Source organism: Pinus tabuliformis, chromosome 2_1 (assembly GCF_031772625.1).
Source record: "Pinus tabuliformis cultivar Carrire ecotype Pingquan chromosome 2_1, CPIR1, whole genome shotgun sequence".
NCBI lineage: Eukaryota > Viridiplantae > Streptophyta > Pinopsida > Pinales > Pinaceae > Pinus > Pinus tabuliformis.
In genome coordinates, this window is record NC_142299.1 from 265,919,495 (window position 1) to 265,935,610 (window position 16,116).

Genomic DNA, 16,116 nt, shown 5'->3' on the forward strand with positions numbered 1-16,116 from the left:
CAAAATGAGAACTGCATCCCCAAACTAGGCCTTCCTCCACGGTTGGTACTAGGCTACCTAAAACTTCCATGTAGCATCTCGGCCTTTAGAAGTATCCAAATTATTTTGAAAACCCATGCAATGGATTCAAAAGGCTCATTACAGTCAGGAATGACTGTTGGTTCGCTGAGAACGAATACTGGTACCTCCTGCAACTGGCTCCAACCCTTGGTGGCCCTATCTCCAAAATCTCCCTGGATGAAAATCTCCTTCAAGATGGCTTTTGCAGCTTCTTTGAACTGTTCCGTTGGCTTTAGAAGGCTTCAATTAGCTTAGCTAGCCTCTTGTTTCACTCTCTTTGGTCGAAAACAACTCCTGGAATGCATTTAGTCAGTGTCCCCTAGGGATACTCCACTAACTTTGGTTAACTGCACTTAACTATAGTTAAATTTGGAAAAATACACCTTTTTTAGCGCCCCGACAAGCTAAACTGTAGGAGATGACCGTTAGCTTAATCGTTAGTGCGCATGTGATGGGTTAACCCCCCAGCGGTTAGGGATGAGACTGTTGAGCTAGTGGTCAACACACAACAGTGTGGTTTGTTGCTGCAGTCGGCGGTTATCTCGGCATCAGTTTCATGTGAATGGTTTTCGAGACCGCTGGTGGGTAAGACTGCTAATGGTCCTAACTCCCAAATCTATAATGGTTAGAACATTAATATACACTGCAACCCATAAAGGTTAAGAAACAATGGTAGAGGAGGTGGTAGCGCATTGTGCTGGCTTACAAGAGGTCATGGGTTCGATTTTGTTAGACCCCAACAAAATTTTGCATGACCACTCTAGGGCCACATGGTATCCTCTGGGCTTGCAACGTGTCAGCACCTAATTGGTCAACCAAAAAGGAATATTATGGGGAATATTCCTTGGAATATTCTTTTTTTAATATTTTCAGAAATCAATTTATTCTTGGTCAAATGCCCATAAATTACAGTTTACTGGACTTTTCAAATTGTGATAACTCCTTCATACGGTGTCGGTTTTTCGAGCTATTCATGGCTCTGGAATCAGGAAGACGAGATATATCTGATCATTAGGGTCCTCAATCAATATCTGATCACTCCTCCCCATTGGGAATCTTTTGGACCCCAAAAGACTGATATACTGATTTGAATAGTAGATGAGAGCAAAACACCCTCTTCTTTTAGCCTCCATACACTTGCTTTGCATAGCTAGTGCCTTTGAACCAAAACACGAAGGTAGTTGACACATCCCTTCTTGGATGCACTTGTCCTCCTGTTAAGAACTATCTTCCTTGAACTCATTCAAAATTTACAGAAGGTAGCTGAACATCGCTTCCAAGCCACTTCCATGGCGACCTTTGCTGTTGCAAATCTTCTTTTGGCATCTTGTCAAAATACAAGAAAACAACTTGATGACATAAATTCTTGCTCCATCAAAAGAAACAAATTTCACATCATGTCTTACATCTTCTATACAACTGATTGACTAAATCACAACCGACAAAAAAAAACATGCCTTTTCAAACATTTGACCCTTCAAGTCAAGAATGTACAAAAATAATTTCAACAATTCTTTTTCAAAGATTAAACACTTCATCCTTATCTCCTTTTCACAATCTTGGAGACCAAATTGCATGCATGTTTAAACAAAATGATCGACCATCAAGTCAATTACACATACATGTTTTAAATACAAGGAAATCATCAACATCCCTGTGTTCATACATATCATTCTTATGCAAGTATTCGATTCTTCAACTTTGTCTTAAGAACAATCATAAGTACAAGATCCTCGATCATATGTACATGTACTTTCAAAGCTGAAATGAATTTAATTTTGTTGGAATAAAGTGATTCTACATACTCAACTTTTCCATCCTGCAACTTGCATTCCATTAGCAAAGAAATGCAAATAGATGTGATGAATTTCTTTTCACATCAAAAGATATGCAACTTTAATTGGATAAGAATTCTAACCATTTCTTACCAATCAACATCAAATATGCTTCCTTTAACTACACATCGACATCGATATGTGAATCATCCTGACACACATCAATTATGGAAACTTCCTTTCCATCCTTGCCATACTCTTTTTCCACTTTCTTCGAATTCTGCGGAAGCATTGTTAGATTCAAATTCCAACACCTTTCAGCAATACGTCCTTTCTTATGGCAATAAGTACAACACACATTCATCCTCTTTACAACATAATTTTCCTTATCCAATGGACCTTTGGCTTCTTGCCTTCTTTCCTTCAAAAGTTTCTTGTATGTGGCCATTTTCTTCCAACATCTAGAAACACTATGGTTAACCAAACCATAAAAGGAACATGCAATTCCTTTCCAATGCTTATGTGGAAATTTACCATGATTTACATAATCAAAGGAAATATGATTGAAATCATATTTATACCTTTCTCTTTCACCTTTATTACCTTCATGAGGAGGTGAATTGAATGAAGAAGTGGCTCCCTTTGGAACACCATCAATCTCTTCAATGATTTTAGAGCTTTCACAACTCTCTGGTTCAAGTGAATGCTTATGAACACCTTCTTCCTGCAAAGTATGTTTCAAACTATTGCATTCCCCAAGAATACAATCTTTACACTCTTGAGGTAGAAGACCTAAAATGAAGCTCCTTCTAGGAATTGTTTCAATTGCCTTCATGACTGCTTTGGAACTTTCTCCATAAGATTGTCCATAGCCGAGACCCAAATACTTAGGCCTTTCTTCAACCATTATTGGCTCAACAATGCCATGTGCATGTTTTCCCAATCATTTTCCTTCATAGCCCATTTTTGGCATCAACTTGTACCCTATGCCTCTTGTATGTTTTTCAAAAGAACCCACATAAACATTCTTAGAGGAAATTGAAGACAAACTAGATTGTTTACCTCTTCTTCAAGCTGATACTTGACTAAGGCTTCTTTGGCAACAAGGAGTTGTGTCTCCAACTCATGCATCCTTTCCAGCTCCATATTTACAATATGAATTTGGCTCTACATTTCCTGCAATTTGTCAGAGAGCAACTGCTTCTCTTCCTTCAAATAATTCAACTGCTCTCGAAGTCTGGTGCTCTTACTTTCATCCTCATACATTTCTCTCACCATATCCATCATGATGAACATGTGTCGCTTCATGTCTTCACCAAAGAATCTTGTGAAAGAGGAGGATTTGGAAAACTCACTTGTAGAAGTTGTCGTCATCAAAATGAACAAAATAACTTCAACAAAATTCACAAAGCTTTCAAAGAACTAATGACAAATTTCTTAACTAAATAGTAGTGGAATCAAATTCTTATTCAAGCAACCTTTTGTAAACAAACCCTCTTGTGCTTCAAGGGTTGCCTTGAGGTCCTTGGGGTAAGAAGAATGCCTTTAGCCCTTCTTCCTTCTTGTCCTCTCCTAGACTTAGCTATCAATAGCTTTCTTTTCACCTTTCCAAACTCAAACAATAGTTAGTTTAAAAATAATCAAACAGTCAAATTCTTTGTACTGTTTAAACACCTTTCAAGTCAAACAAGCAATCTTTTGCTCTGTCAATCAAGCATCCTGCTCTAATACCACTTGATTTGAAATAAGGGTTTTGATAACTTGTTATGCTTACAAGAACCTCCCACTCCAAAGCTTAACAAATATATGATCTATCTTATGTTGACAATTGTGGAATTAAGTACTTGAAACAGTGGTATGTCTTTGTTTATTTTTAAGTGTTTAACTGCTTTAAGTCCATTTGTTTCTCCTAATATTAAACACATATAATAGACATATAATGCAGCAAATAAACATCAACACATAACAACAAAATTAATCTAGGATTTCACTAGAATATTGTGGGCTAGGTCTCCTTGAGCTTTTGTCATCTTGACTTGGCTCTTTGGGATTATGGAAAAGTTTCTTTTACAAGTTCCAAACTTAAATCCAAAGGTTACATAACATAACCAATGGTCTTAAAAATCCATCTATATCCCTGTCATGGTTGTCATCACCCTGCAAACAGATCTAAGGTCCCTTAGACTTGATTCCTTCAATCAGTGCACTGAGCTACCCTAAGCTTCTTGACGGCCCAGTCTCCTTCAAAGTTATTCATCTGTCACTAAAACATCTTCTATTGTCTCCATCATATATCATACATCAACAATAGACTGATAATTTGCTCAAAATGAGCATTGCATCCCCAAACTAGACCTTCCTCCATAGTCGACACTAGGTTTCCTGAAACTCCCCTGTAGCATCTTGAACTTTAGAAGTCTCCAAATTCTTCTGAAGACCCCCCTAATGGATTCATAAGGCTCATTACAATCAGCAATGATTGTTGGTGCACTGAGAACGAATACTGGTAGCTCCTGCAACTGCCTCCAACCCCTGGTGGCCTTGAGCTCCAAAATCTCCCTGGATGAAAATCTCCTTGAAGATGGCTTCTTCAGCTTATTTAGACTATTCCATTGCCTTTAGAAGGCTCCAATTAGCTTAGATAGCCTCTTGTTTCACTCTCTCTTGTCGAAAACAACTCTTGGAATTCATTTAGTCAATGTCCCCTAGGGATACTCCACTAAACCTTGTTAACTGCTGCGCTTAACAATGAACCACACTGGTTGGTTCAAAACGCGTCAAAAAATGATATTCCATGTGATTTTCGCCAAAGAATCTTTCTTAACTTAATTGTAGTTAAATTTGGAAAAATCTGCCTTTTCTACACTCCACCAAGCTAAACCGTCAAAGGTGACTATTAACTTAACCTTCGACATGCATGTGATGGGTTAACCCCCCGGTAGTTAGGGATGAGACCGTTGAGCTGGCTGTCAACATGTAACTATGTGGTTTGTTGCTGCAGTTGGTGGTTATCTCGGCATCGGGTTCATGTGAATGGTTTTCGGGACCACTGGCGGGTAAGACCGCTGGCAGTTCTAACCCCCAAATCCATAACGGTTACAAAATTAATATACATCGCAACCCATAGAGGTTAAGAAACAATGGTAGCGGAGGTGGTAGCGTGTTGTGCTAGCTTTCCGGAGGTCACGGGTTCAATTCCATCGGACCTCAACAAAATTTTACATCAACATTCCAGGGCCACATGGCGGCCTCTGGGCTTGCCACATATCAGCACCTGATTTTCCAGCCAAAAAGGAATATTCTAGGGAATATTCTAAGGAATATTCTAGGGAATATTCTAAGGAATATTCCTTGGACTATATTTTTTTTAATATTTTCAAAAATCAATTTATTCTTGGTCAAATGTCCATAAATTACAGTTTACTAGACTTTTCAAATTGCGATAACTCCTTTATATGGTGACGGTTTTTCAAATTGTTCACGATACCAGAATCAGGAAGACGAGATCTATCTAGTTGCTCAGGTTTGACACTCTTTCAAACACTTTGAAATTTGAGCTATCATTAAGGTCCTCGATCAATATCTGATCACTGTATGACCCACATTTCATTGTGAAAGATCATTCCATGAGAGTTCAGTTAAACTGGATCCACAGGGCATGTGATTGGGCCGAGGAGGACCCATGAAGATATTGCTATACTTCCTCCAGACCCAATGAACTGGTTGGCTTCACTGTGGAGTGGTTAGTGAAGCAACATGAAGCATCATCACAGAGAGCACCAGAAGTAGCAGAAGTTGCAGTAGAGGAAAGCATATCAGTGCATGACAAAGGTAAGAGGAAGATTGTCGATCGCATGGAGGAGGAGAAAATCCTACAAGTTTTGAGCAAATCCACTTGTAGAGAAAGTAGCTATGGCTATAGAGGCAAAGAGGTAGTAACACGACAAGTGAATCGCGCAAAGGTAGAACGACAAGAAGAGAATGGAAGAAGCAGAGAAGGAGTTGCATGAGCTGAGGGAGAAATTCTGAAAGGAACAAGAGTTGTGCAAACAAGAGAGGGAAGTGCAACAACAGTAGATACAAAAGTGGGCGCAACATGGGAAAACAGATGAAGCAACGCATGTACAAGTAGTTGATTCATTTGAACAACTAGCAATAGGAGAACATAGTGAATCATCATAGGGGCAAGCCTCTGCTCATGAGATAGAACAAGCACTTCGACAGCTGGATGTAGACATGTAGTAGTAGGATTTGGAACAGGACACCAACCTCATGCCTCACCACAAAGAGGTTGATTCACCCGCTTCAATGCATCTAAATGATGAGCAAGTCTCAGATGACCAAGACGGCACTGAGATCTTTGGTGATCAGCCGAAAGAAGAGATGCACAACATCTCATTTGATGAATCCCAACATAGAGTTGTGCAATCTCGCAAAGTGTCAACTCTAGAGGATCAAACATCTCCTGCGAAAATTGAAGAACAAGTGAACGTGAATGATGTGTGCAAACATCCAGCTGCCTTGGCTGATGCAACCAGAGTGTATGCTGAAGCCACTAGCTCAAGTGTTCTCTTCCTAATAGCTGAGAATGAGTGAATGGAGAAGGAACTACAAACGACCAAGCAAGGAGGAGACTTGGTTAAAATGTCTACTCGAGGTGAACTGAAGAAGGAAATACTAGATGAAGTATTGTCCCTTGACACAATTATGCAAGCATTGTATTCCATGTTTGGTATCGTGCACAAGGCAGTCATCCATGTCAATGGATGGTAGCAACAATGTGTTAGAAGAGCACATATCTTGATGAACTTGCATGCTATTGTTCATGACATGCAAAAATGGATGATGAAGTACAACGGAGACAAACTTCACTTGCCTAAGATGATGAGGGTCAATGTGGTCGAGCTAAAAGCACGTATCTAGAGTCAGACCTAGAATTACGAAGAACTCTCACAGTTCATCACTAGTGTAGGGGCCTAACACATACATGATTCCCATGCACGTGTATTCAAGAGTATGGATGTTGTGTTGCACATACATGTGATCCCATCACTTGGGACTCTCACCTAGGTGAAGACAAAGGAATAGGTTGGACTTGAGATTGACTCGTACTTCGATGAGTTGATGCGCATTGTCACCAGCCCAGACTTTCCCATTAGTGCAGACATCATGCACAAGTATGTTGCTAGTTTGGCCACCCTAAAGACAATGATTCACATGCTTTCAAATCAGTTGGATAGAGGAGCCCGAGCAGTGTACCCCAATGCTATGGATGCAAGGGTCAGGTTTCAGACAGATGTCACTGCGAAACACAAGGACACCACCAATGACTACAGATCTTGGCATTAGTATGTCACTGTCGATTAGCATGAAGATGTTGAGGAGTTGGACTTCCATGGTTGTCTAAGTTAGAGTGATTTCTAGTTTGGCTTGCTCAAGCCAGTTGTGTTCACATGGGTACATGTGCATTGTAATGTTGAGTCATGTCAATTGTAAGTCAAGTGTCAATAGTGGATGTAAGAGTGATAGAGTAGGCAAAGAGTCATGAGGGTAGTTGAACAGTCACAAAGGGGAATGTCAAGGGTCACCCCACCCTTTGCTATAAATAGTCCCTCATAGCTCATTATATAGGATTTTGGTCAGCCAAGCTTCTGATAAGACTATCTTGGAGAAAGCTTGGATAGTATTGTAATGCACCTTGGCTTCTCCACTGCACAAAGCTAGTACATCTCTTTGGAGGAGCAGTCGAGTGTGGCTGTAACATTCCACTATTGGGGCTAGAGGGTTTACATGGATGTATTGTATGATTGGAACTTACACTTCTTTATATAGTAAGAGCCAGCACGTTTCATGCATATGTTGTTATTGTAGTTGGACTGTTCTCGTTGCTTTAGCAATGTATGTTGTTTAACTTACATAGTTGTGTATGAACTATTTTGTAGGTAATTATATGAATCTTGTTGCAGATGTGTTGTTGGTTTAACCATCACTTTGGATAGCAAGTTGACTTGCTTTCTAGCTTGTGATGTATCTTCACTCGTGTGTTCCCTTCCCAGCTGACACTGTTACAGGTTGCCAAGGGGTGCACTCATCTCACCCCCCATGTGTTAGAACCTCTCATACAACTTCCTTGACTCACTGCAGTGGTCATACCCTTACTACTGACAGCGTTATCTTACTTTCCTATGTGTGAAATCGAAGTGAAGACATTACCATGCGATCCACCGTTGAGACTCCTACACCAAACGGTCTGAGGTCTAATTAGGACCTCTTATCGAGGAGATCCCCTTGACATGTTGGCACGTCTAGCACTGTCAACATTTTTGGCGCTAGAAGGAGGGCTTGATGACAAGCTATGTCCTCTCATCCAGTTTTGAACATCTTCATACCTTTCATGGATTCTTGCACTCTTATCCCTCTGCGATGTCTTTCGAATTGTGAGAATGTCTCCATCACGTGGGAGTTTTATGATCTCTTGTCCACTTACATGTATGATGGTGAAACCAAAATGGCCTGACTTGAGTACTTACATGACTTTCTTTCCATGCTTCATGAGGAAGATGGGTGCTCTGACAAACAGGCCAGCCTACTCCTTGCACACACACTTTGTGAATCTCCACGTCATTTGTTGCTCATCCTACTGGCTGAGAATGTGCATTCACTTGAGCACTTCTGTGATCTCATTGAAGACACTTTCTATCATTTTGATCCAGACTATCTTGACCAAAAAATGTTACAGCAACGAAAGGCTCCACATGAATTAGTTATTGATTTTTGGCAATGCTTCCGTGACTTGCAGTTTCAAGCTCTAAGGAGCCAAATGAAATTTTCCTATCTTTGGGACTGGTTCGAGTATTTCCTTAAGAAATCTGCCCATCCCAAGAAGAAGCTTGAGTTCAAGCCTCACTCAACATTCTTCACTAATGGAGTTGTGCAATCTCATGTGGATGCGGTCACTGTCTCGACTGACTGTCTACCTCCCTCTCATTCAACATCTGTATCACTGCAGCGTGATGTTGAAGATCATGCTCACACACCTATTTAACTGTCACATCCTCCCAACATCACTTCACTTAATGTTCACAGAGATTTGGTTGTGAGTCCTTCAAGTTCTCATATGCATTTTGTTCGACGACCTTCGTCTTTGTACTCAGGTGTTCCTTCAAATGATACTATCTTTTGTTCGTCCATTTTGGACTCTTCACTTGTTGTGAAGAAGGAACAACCCATTGAAAAAGTTAGTGTTGCACAACCAACATGCGCTGTCATTCATGAAGAGTATGAATGGGAGCTTGAGCATCAACACTTGGTGAAGGAGGACTCCCTTCCGGCCAAGCAAGTTTTGTTCTTTCCTAACATATTTGGTGAACCTTCCATCCATGATTTCGCATGTGTGTCTTCATCCACAGATGCACCCATTGTTGATCACTCGTAGAACTCACTAGATGTTGTTCCATCATTCGACAACGGAGAGGATAAGTTATTCATTGAAAATCCACTTGATCTTTCATCTATATTTTCTAGAAACACAGAGGATGAGTTTGTTTGGTTTTCATCTACTCCTCTATTTGATTCATCTAATCATGAGGATGCTGATGAAATCATTGATTTTTCTGATCGCGGTGGTCATGATCCATTTGTTACGGTATCTGATCACGATCATGACTCTATCATAGTTGATATTTCAAAGGGACCAATTTATGATGATCTATCTAATGATGAAGTTGAAACACCCAAGACTGTCGAGGCACTTCAACCCAAGATGACGGTTATGTCAGGTCCTCGCTCTCTTTGGGTTATTCTCACTTCTGATCATGAAACTGTTCAATCAACCAAGGCTCCTCATCACTCATCTATATGTGTTGAAGATCAATCTCACACACAGATCATACTTCCTCCACTCAACCTGCACGATCCCATCGCTCATGCATTGGAGGAATATTACATTACAAGAACACGTGTATGACGCAATTTATATTTGGTTCTTTTGTTTTTTTTCATGTCTTAGTTGAGAGTGTGCTTATGCTCCAAATTTTCACGCAGTGTCACACAACACCATGATAAGTGCACAGACTACTCGTAATGCACTTGCACTCACTTATATCCTATGGGAACTATCAAACACGAAGTGTGGTTGTCTTCATTCTTATATCTTTCTTACTTGCTAGTTCACACAGCTGGGTTGCTCATGGACCAAGCCTTCACCAACATGGGTCAACCAATGTGCCAGTGGCTACATTGGAAATATCACTTCACGTGATCAGGCCCATGCACCGTTAGTTTAGGATTAGGAGTAGTGTTTGCATTCAATTGTTTGCTTCCATGATTGTTTTCTTACTCGCTTTGTTTGTTTGCTTATCTGCTTTATTGTTTTCTTACTTTCTCTGCTTTCACTTTTTATTCTTCTTTTTCTTTGCTTTGTTGTTTGATATTTTTATTGTTTCATTCATAGGTTAGTTTTACATGAAACCATGCATGCCTCTTGAAACGAGATAGGTGAAGTACAAGAGGGCTTGTATAACTATCACTACTTGGTTATTTGTCATATTTCCTCTGTATGAAGAATTTGTTACTTTTAGTCCATGATGCGTCAAAGGAAAATACATACTGTTCAAAGTGAACCTTGCTAAAAACACAGCACTTGCATGCTAACTTGTGTCACCTTCTCTAGTCAATTTTTTTTGGGTTAACCATTGTCAGCTTAGTCAAGTAGAGTAAGGTGAGGGAGAAAACCTTAACAAGCACATCAAAGATAAAATAAACTACTTCTTTGTTGGAACAACCTCTTCTGCTCTCAATAAGTCAAGATTCCTCTTCTGCCTCTGAAATGAATAAGTTCTATGCACAGTTGAAAAAATGAAAAAGTCAAAATATTCAAAATGAAAAATGAATAAGGTGAAAGCATAGAAAGGCTTCCTGCGCAAGGAGGTGATGCATGTAACTTTGATAGGGCACTGACCAAGCTCGTTGGCGGTGGGGCCATGCTTGTGTTCATATGTGACTTTGCCAAAGTATTGTCCAGGCCTGTTGGTATCGAAGCAACACTAGAGATGAAAAAAAGACTCTGACGATTCTATTGCTTGTGCACCAATACACCCCTCAAGCCCAATCGAAATAACTGTGTTGCCTTACCTTGGAATGTGTGCCAATTAACCGAGAGCTTTGCAGATGCTAGATCTTAAAATCAAGCTAGTGTGAAACCAAGATGAGCTTAGAACTGAACAATAATTTGGGAGGTGTTAGAATTGCTTTTCATGAACAAGGTCCATTCAGAGAGCTGGAGTTCTACTAGTGTGTCGCAAAGTGTTGTAGCAACTACAACCACCCTCTGAAATTTTTCCTTAGCCCATTTTGGACCCTCCCTACCAACCTTTCACTACACCTTGTCTTGCTTCGTCAAGTACACAAGCTTCAATGTTTTTCATGCACAAAGGAAGCATGTCGGTCACAGCTTGATGCATTTCCCTCATAGGTTGTTCACCTGGACTTGGTCTAGTTGCAGGCTGAGAAGCTTCCCCAAGAAAATTGTGCATTTTTGGGAGGAAACTAGCCTTCCCTCCATAAATTTCACAACTTTTCCTGGAAACCTGTTGTGGTCTAGAATTGCGTAATTCTACCATCTAACACCCTAAGCATGAATTGCACAAATTTCCCCAGCAAGGCTGCTCGGCCCAGAATTTGTGCAAATCTGGGCAGCAGTCAACTTTTTCCCATAAATTTTGCAAACGTCCTGAGTAGTGATCCCATCTCTTAGCCAGAAATGCACATTTTTCTCAAGGAGTTGAGAAGTTTCAAGCATGAGCAGTTCGGTTGACCAGTTCCAACTGGGACCAATGAAACTTGACTTGCATGTATGCATGACTTGCTTTTTTTAAGAATAGTAAAAGGCAACATGAAATAGGCATCCCATGATTCAAGGAGCTATTTTAGCAGTCGCGAGTTACATGCAAAGTTATTTTAGAAACTTCCCTACAAGTGTCGCTTTTTCCTAGATTTGTGGCATGCGCATCATGAGCCCAAACTTATTTATTCGATGCATCAGATCTCATTCTTTCACATCAATCTTGGATTGATGACATCCCACAGCACATCCAGGACTCTTCGACACATCAAACTTAGCTATTCATAGGTAAGTGGCCTGAACTTGTCTTTTTGAGCATTTATGTCATTTTTTGTGTATTCTCTTGTGTGAGCGTTGTTTTCTTGATTTATTTGAACACTTGCTGTCGTTTACATGAATATTAGTTTTTCCTATCTTTGTTTCAATTTTCGTTTCTATCTCACTACTCTCGCATGCATGAAACTGTTATGCACGAACGTTCGCTTTTCCTATCTCTGTTTCAATTTTCGTTGCTATCTCATTGCTCTCGCATGCATGAAACCGTTATGCACGAACGTTCGCCGAACCGGCGAATTGCTTCACTCACATGCATGTTGATCTATTTGTTGAATATTTCATTCGTGTTTTACATGCACTGTCAATCACTTCTTCTTTCACTTAGTGCCGTCATGCATTCATTGTATTATTTGCTTTTAGTTTCCCATTGGCGAGTCAGGCCAACCTTGGCCTGGACTTTGCCTTCACTGAGACAACATTGTGCATTCTCGGGAGGGAAGGCTTTGCCTTCCTCTCCAGAAATGTGCATTTCTACCCAGCACTATCCTTGAGGACTACTTTGTTCATTTCTGAGGGGCAGTGACTATTGGCCCAGAAAATTGCGGAATGTAGTCCTTGAGCCTGCAGTCACTCCCAGCTAGAATTGTGCATTATGTAATCCCAACAGCTAGTTTGTATTGCACATTGTGCAGATCCATTAGCCAATCCTACCTTCAAGATAGCCCGGACTTCCTTTTGTGTAGTTTTGGCAGCTAGTCACCTAGCCTCCTAGAAGAAATTGCGCAAATCTTGCTAATTAGTTTCCCAAGTATGTGCTGTGTCATTCTCGAATTTGCTTGGTTTTCACTAACATATTTTTTGGCATGCATGTTGCTTGTCTCCAGATCTTTTGGGTGTTCACTTGTCTCAACTGCTTCCAAGAGAATAGGTTCACAGGACACTGATGGGAATGCAGTTGGAGCAGTAGTTGAGAAAGTGTCCTCTAGTCTACCGATCTATTTAGATACAAAGTTGTATCTAGACAAGGACATCAAACTCAAGTTGCAAGAGGTCAATGAAAAATTTGCAGGCACTTTTGGGGAACACCTTGAAGACCGTCTGGTGTACGTGAACATTCACAGGTCTGACTTGTACCAGATTTCATGTAGATATCCTACGTTCCCATGCACGGACATGATACACTAGATCGTCTCTAACACTGATCCTGAGACAATAACCTTGATTAGTGTTAGTAGGATGAAGCTTGTGACCTTCTGCGAACAAGACTATGATGAGATGTATCAGATGTCAGAGCCTGTGATTATCATGGAGACTCCATTCAACTTACTCAACAACAGTGCTAACTTGAGAGACATTCTAAATAATTGGGTAAAGAAGCTAACTCGATTCAGGTTGACACCCAACCAAATCTATAAGATAAAGATGTTGAGGAAGGCACAACAATACTTGATCATATTTTCTTGTCGATTGTATGGCCAAGCAAGCATGGAAACCATCCCACATATTTGGGTGGTTGCACTGGACCAATTGTTTAGAGAAGGAAAACCATGTAATTGGTCCAACATACTGGTTCATCAGTTCAAGGAACAAGTAACGGAGGCTCAACAGTCACTTGGAGGTATGCATGAAGAGATTTACATGTCCACCTACATCCTAGACGCAGGTTGTGCTCGACAGGAGTTATTGGGCTTGGAGTGGGCATGGTCACCAGCGGAGATTGCTGTGAACACATATTTCAAGTTGTTATCCGAATGCATCTTCAAAGGAGTAATCACACGGCTGTCCAATCATTTTTTCACCCCTATGTACAAGTTAATATTCGAACAGGATCCACCTTGCATGTCAAAGGAAGCAATGGAGGCATTGATAGGCATTGTAGATTGGTATGCCTCTCCATCTGGCACTTTCATCTGAATTTTCAATGCAGAGAAGCCTTTGCATGTTCTGCCAAAGTTTTCCTTGGACATACTTGTCATGCAAGAAGTAGCATATCACATCACGACAAGATTGACAGCTAGACTACAACGGAAGAAGAAGGCACCTTGGCCCATTCTTCCATTGCAGATTAGGTTATATGAGATCTAGAGTATCAAGTAAGAGGATTTCAAAGTAGAACTGATGAAGAAGTACCCGTTCGACCTCCGGAGCTACAATCCGTATGACCCACATTACATTGTGAAAGATCACTGCATGAGAGTTCAGTTCAACTAGATCCACGGGGCATGTGATTGGACCGAGGAGGACCCATGGAGATACTACTATAGTTTCTCCAGACCTAATGAACCAATCAGCTTTGTTGTGGAGTGGTTAGTGAAGCAACATGAAGCAAAATCACGAAGAGCACCAGCAGTAGCAGCAACAGCAGTATAGGCAAGCATACCAGTGCATGACAAAGGTAAGAGGAAGATTTTGTATCGCACGAAGGAGGAGCAAAGCCTGCAAGTTTCGAGCAGATCCTATAGAGAAAGTAGTTATGGCTATAGAGGCAAAGAGGAAACAATCCAACAAGCAAATCGCACGATGGAAGAAGGACAAGAAGAGAATGAAAGAAGCAGAGAAGGAGTTGCATGAGCTGAGGGAGAAACTCTGAAAGGAACAAGAGCTACACAAACAAAGAGAGGGAAGCACAGTAGGGGGCGCAACATGTGCAAACAGACAAAGAAGAACCCGTATAGGTAGTTGATTCCTCTGAACATCTAGCATCAGGTGAACAAGGTGAACCATCGCAGGGGCAAGAATTTTCTCATGAGACAGAACAAGCACTTCAACAACTCAATGGAAACATGGAGCAGAAGGAGTTTGAATAAGACACCAAACTCATGCCTCACCATAAAGAGGTCGACTCACCCTCTTCAATGCATCCATATGATGAGAATGTCTTGGATGACCAAGGAGGTATTGATATATTTGGTGATCAACTCGAAGAAGATATGCACAACATCTCGTTTAATGAATCCCATCATAGAGTTGTGCAGTCTCATAGAGTGTCAACACCAAAGGATCAAACATCTCCTATGCAAGTTGAATAACAAGTGATCGTGAATGATGTGCACAAACATCTAGCTTCCTTGGCCATTGCAACCAGAGTGTATGTTGAAGCCACTAGCTAAAGTGTCCACTTCCTAATAGCTGAGAATGAGCGAATGGCAAAGGAACTACAAACAGCCAAGCAAGGATGAGACTTGGTGACAATGTCCGCCCAAGCTGAACTGGAGAAGGAAATACTAGATGAAGTATTGTCCCTTGACACAATTATGCAAGCATTGTATTCCAAGTTTGGTACCGTGCACAAGGTAATCATCCATCTCAACAAACGGTAGCTACAATGTTTTAGAAGAGCATGTATCTTGATGAACTTGCATGTTGTTGTTCATGACATGAAAACATGGATGATGAAGCACAAGGGATCCCCATTTCACTTGCCTAAGATGATGAGGGTCAATGTGGTCGAGTTTAAAGCACGTATCCAGAGTCAGATCCAGAATTACGAAGAACTCCCGCAATTCATCACTAGCATACATGCTTCCCATGCATGAGTATTCAAGATTATGGATGTTGTGGTGTACACACATGCGATCCCATCACTTGGGACTCTCACCCAAGTGAAGACAAAGAAACAGGTCTGACTCGAGCTTGACTCGTACTTCAATGAGTTGATGTGCATTGACACCAACATAGACTTGCCCATGAGTGTAGACATCATGCAGAAGTATGTTGTTGGTGTGACTACCTTGAAGACAATGATGCACATGCTTTCAGATGAGTTGGACATAGTAACCCAAGCAGTGTACCTGAATTCTATGGATGTAAGGGTTAGGTTTTAGACAGATGTCACCGCAGCACACATAAACACCATCAAGGACTACAGATCTTGGCATCAGTATGTTAGTGTCAATCAACATGAAGATGTTGAGGAGTTGGACTTCCATGGTTGTCTAATTCAAAGTGATGTCTAGTTTGTCTTGCTCAATCTAGTTGTGTTCACATGGGTACATGTGCATTCTAATGTTGAGTCATGTCAAGTGTAAGTCAAGTGTCAATAGTGGATGTAACAGTCATAGAATAGGCGAAGAGTCATGAGGGTAATTGAACAGTCACAAAGGGCAATGTCAAGGGCCACCCCACCCTTTGATATAAATAATCCCTCATAACTCATTGTATAGG